The following is a 5,282-nucleotide window of genomic DNA, read 5'->3' as shown; positions in this document are numbered from 1 at the left end:
TAGCCAGGTGGTTAGGGCGCTCGACTCGCAATCTGAGGGTCGCGGGTTCGAATCTCCGTTCCACTAAAACATGCTCGCCCTTTCAGCCGTGGGGGCGTTATAATGTGACGGTCAATCCCACTATTCGTTTGTAAAAAAGTAGCCCAAGAGTTGGCGGTGGGTGGTGATGACTAGCTGCCTTCCCACTAGTGTTACACTGCTAAATTAGGGACGGCTAGCGCAGATAGCCCTCGTGTAGTTTTTACAATTGCTTTATTGTTTGTTTGCTTGTTGCATTTCACAACAAACAAACAAACAAACTTACTGACGTAAGAGTTTTACAATTGCTTTATTGTTTGTTTGTTTGTTGCATTTCGCGCAAAGCTACACGATGGCTATCTGCGCTAGGTGTCCCTAATTTATCAGTGATAGAGTAGAAAGAAGGCAATGTGTCAACATCACGCACATCCAACTCTTAGGGGCACTCTTTTATCAACAAATAGTGGGATTGACCGTTTCATATAACGTCCTTACAGTTCAAAGGGCGAGCATCTTCAGTAAAAGGGATTTGAACCCGCGAGCCGCAGATTGTGAGTGGAGCACTCTAACCACCAGGCCATGCTAGGCCCCAAATTTCTTTATAATGGTACATAATGTGAGTAGAACTTTGTGAGACGACTTTCTTTTTTATGAGTATAAAAAATGTTACTTGCATTATTTTTGGTCTGTTGATAAGGATGGCAGTGTACACCCTATACGCCATCCTTGTAATCCGAGATGCAGTGTAAAAACCTTAAACCCGCCACTCTTTGTGAAATACCCTAAAAGGAATCACTTTAGCAATACCTGCACAGATTAAATGTTCTTGAACTTTACGTAATAATTTTTGTATCAAGAAACAAAAATATTTCTATTTGACTAACTGACCGATTTCAGCCATCACATCTATTTTGTATGAAAGTTATAACCATTTCAAATCCTTGTTTCTGTTTCAGTGTTTGGAAATTTACGTATGTTTTATATAGTCCCCACTTCTCTATTATTCTCTCTTTACTATATGAATATACTATTTAGATTTATGTCCACTTTAGGGTTACAAAGGAGTGAAGACTTTACAAGTCAAATTTTAGAAATTTTCTAGCGAAAGTTTCGGAAATTTTGAATGGGCCATAAATTTTAGGAATTTTCAATTTTAAATTATTATAAACTTTAAAAATTTATTTTCATCAGTTTGCAGTAAAATTTTACCAACTTAAGGTCACAGAGGACAACGCATCTGCCAGGCACCAGATGCCAGCGTTTCAAAAGGCTGATTAAATGACGATAGACAGGTTTAATTACAGTTAAACACACTGCGGACTGGTAAATAAAATCAATGAAGTTGAATACCTTTCTGTATAATCAAAATAAAATTGGTTTATATGCCGCTCCAGTGCTTCTAGATAATATAAAGGTCGCGCAAAACGGTAGGTATATATATAGCGTGAAATTGGTATGCATAGTGACATGCGGTGTAGAGCATAATCATAAAAACATTGCATCAGAATCTATATTACAGATTTGGCGATAAGTGCACTTGTCAATTGGATATCCCGCCTCATAAACTGTGCTTGTAAGTGGGTTACTTACTTGAATAATCTTTACACTGTCGTGAAGAAAATGAAACCTGACATTTTTTGTTGCGTTATTTACTTGCCCTCACTTTAAAGAAGAAAAGATTGTGAGCTTCTATTGCAGATTATTTTGTCATAATAGTTTTTGAGTTATTCTACAATTTGAGTTACTATTTTTTAAAAATTATGAACGCAACAATCAAGTAATATGTTTTAGATTTAAAACTGTTTACTTTTAGTGCCTGTTTAGTTGTATTTATTTAATTATTCTTTAGTTGCACGTTTTGTTAATTGATATGGAAAACGTCCAGACTTTAAATGCTTATATTTGTTTCCGTTTTTAAAATAATAGACGTTCATACTCTGTTACACAACCGTGAAATCTACTATTTATGTCGTTGCTACCATGCAGTTTGAAACTTTTAAATTATTTAGAGCGTGAAATGCAGACATGCTAAGAAGCAAAACTCAGTTGTCTGTTTTAAAAGTAAATGGATAAAATATTTCAAATAATATGTAACCAATGTTATGGTTTAGAGTATGCATATTACTGACCAATACTTGCAGCATACTGGTGACCTATAGTCTTTTATTCTAGATATATTTAGTATATCTTTCAAATAACTTACAGTATTATGCACAGTACGTTAGACAAAATTAAATCGTGATTGTGTTCTACAATTAGGATAACAAAAGTGTATAAATCATTTGAAACCAATGTTTGAAATTGTTTAGAACTAGTTTCTACTTTATTCTGAAACAACTGAGCTGCCCTGAATACCCTAATACAAGATCAATTATTTATTCAACATTACAAAACGAAAATAACCAAAGTTCCCAAATCTTTCTAAAAATTCCCAAAATTGCCCGTGGAAATTTACCACTCTCAAATTCCCCTGAACTTTGCAGCCCTAGTCCATTTTGTAAATTTAAAAGCAAATAAAATGCACAAGAGATATTGCACGTGGTTATGACCTTTATTCATCGTTTGTACTCATTGATAGATACTGAAATTACGAAAACCTTTGTGTTCATCCAGAACCTTTGCAGCTGTGTAAAATTTAAATATATTTTATATAAAACACTATTTTTTTTTTTATCACACTTTTAATTTGTTTACATTATAGCTCGCTGAAGATGAATTTTGTAAATTCCAATGGTTAAGAAATCGCTACTTTATCACGGTATCATAAATATGCTAGCTATCATAATATATTCGTTGATTCCTCGAGTATGCGAGACATCGTCTTTATTTTGCTATTGTCTTATCTGTCCAATGGTTCAACGGTAAGTTTACGGACTTACAACGCAAAACTCCGAGTTAGATTCGCTAAGTTGGTCACAGTAGATAGCCCAATGTGGCTTTACGCTAAAACAAACACACATATTATCCCTCTAGTTTGATAATTAATAAGATAAGAATTTTAAGGTGTATTACAGATAAAGCTTTAATATATCTCTTCATTTAACAAAATCTATACTGAGGAAGTTGTGAGAAAATCTGTTAAAGACAGTTTTTCAAAATCACTGACTGTCAGCCAGGAGTGACAAATTTGTATGCCATTAAATATTTCAAGTCCCATCTTAATTCGGTTCTTTCCCAGTTTAATTATTTTTCCGCTGTGTTGCTTATGGCGTAAATTATAAGGTGGTTCTCAAAAAATAATTTCATTCAATTACCTCAGAGTTGGACAAGATGATGAATTGGATGACGCCAAAAGCTTATACATTCGAGTTTTAAAGTCTTGAGAAGTTGAACAATTATAATGCGACATATTTTCTGCATGCCACTGGCCTTTAAGTAAAAAAACACATAAAAAATCCTCTAGATTTTAATATATTTTAATGAGATAGATATTATGCTAATTAATTTAGTAAAACATAAAAGGTACAACTGTTTCCGCTTTATTGTAGTTTTTAGTATGTTAATTTCTTGATTTTAAAAAATCTGTTGTTTAATCAAGTACTTTGTACAAAATATTTATATGATAAATAGTCTTACAAGATTTTGATACCCGTGGTGAGCAGAGCACAGATAGTCCATTGTGTAGCTTTGTGCTCAGCTTCAAACAAACTTACAAGAGGAAAAGCTACTGTTATTTATGTTTTACTGCTCTGAGTTAAAATAGGAAATTTGTGTAACGAGAACGTATAACTCCTTATACTTTAATGTTTAATATAAAAGTAGTAATTTGATTTACCTAAGCATGACACACAGCTTCACATTTTAGATACGGTTTCAGGTTTTTAAAATAAAAACATAACTATGTTAAAAGTTGATGTGGAAGCCAATTGTCTGTACCTGGAACAAATATGTAGAAGTGCTCGCTAATCCCTTGAGAATATTTGAATTTCTTTCAAGATATTGTTTATTGGCTTCTATAACTTACATACATTTTTTATATGGTTTTGCTTCGATAAGTGATGAGTTTCAAGGCTTATAACGCTTGCTTTTGGGTTTCAATATTCTCGGCTTATTTTGAAGTAGGAGGAGATTAAATGTTCTAACGTTTTTTTTAAATTTCCCTTGCTAGTTGCAATATACTATTATATTTGCCATGAAAGATTCTTCGCTAGAAAAGTATCAAAAACAAAATACATTAATACGTTTGACATGGTGTTGTAAAATGTTTTGTTTTTTTGCATATAATTAATAATTATAATAAGTTATTTTATTTGTAACATATGTTTAGAAAATATCCAAGTCCCATAAGCCAGCGTGTTTCGCATTCACCTACAGTGAATTTTATATAAAATAATTATTTGGAACTTTTTTCGAATTTCTCTTAGATTTTGATTTTTAATGAAGAACTAGAAAGCTTACTGTTTTTCTAGCAGAGAAGTACTAAAGCAACTGAGTTAGATTGTGAACTCCCATGTTCAAAACTTTTAATTTTATTATTATTTTCTCGGCTTGGATCTGAAATTGAGATCTATCAGATTTTCATCCAATGGAGGAGAACAAGTAGGAGTAGAAATGAACAGTAATGATATCATCTACAGATAACTCATGTAAAAAAAGTAAACACTGTGAGTTGAAACAGTAATTATTTAAGAAGAATAAATATGATAGATGTTAAGGAGACGCTTAACAGGTGGAACGAGCATTCAGTGTGGATTTACAGCAATCCCGCAAAGATAATATCATTTTAAAGAAGCACCGGTGTATGCATTTATGACTAAGTGTAAAATGATGGAAGGGCAAAATACTATGAATCACTGTTTATATATCCAGTGTGAAACTTTAAAAGTTATGGGTTAAACGCCGAAAATAAGAGAACTGTTGGAATCCAATCAAATTAACTACACATGTTTTTTTTTTGTTGTTGTTGTTTTTTGTTTACATTCCTCTTAATTTGTCCACTGCGACTCAAAATCAAATGCATGTAAAAGTAGTATTTAAATATTACCTTTCTGCATATATAAATCGTGTTTTGGTGAGTTCTGGTATTGAACGAAAAACTTCTTGAACAGTAGTTTGAAGGAGATAAAAGTTTCTTTGTTTGTTTGTGGAATTTCGCGCAAAGCTATCTGTGCTAGCCATTCATAGTATAGACGTGATAGACTAGAGCAGGGGTCACCAAACTACGGCCCGCGAGGTCAGTTCATCAGGCACGCCGCTGCACTGTGCCACAAATGAGCTAAAATATAATTATTTATATGGAAATATCATAGATTGTAGATAAGTTT

Source organism: Limulus polyphemus, unplaced genomic scaffold (assembly GCF_000517525.1).
Source record: "Limulus polyphemus unplaced genomic scaffold, Limulus_polyphemus-2.1.2 Scaffold961, whole genome shotgun sequence".
Lineage (NCBI taxonomy): Eukaryota > Metazoa > Arthropoda > Merostomata > Xiphosura > Limulidae > Limulus > Limulus polyphemus.
Note: the sequence above shows the minus strand (reverse complement) of the source record.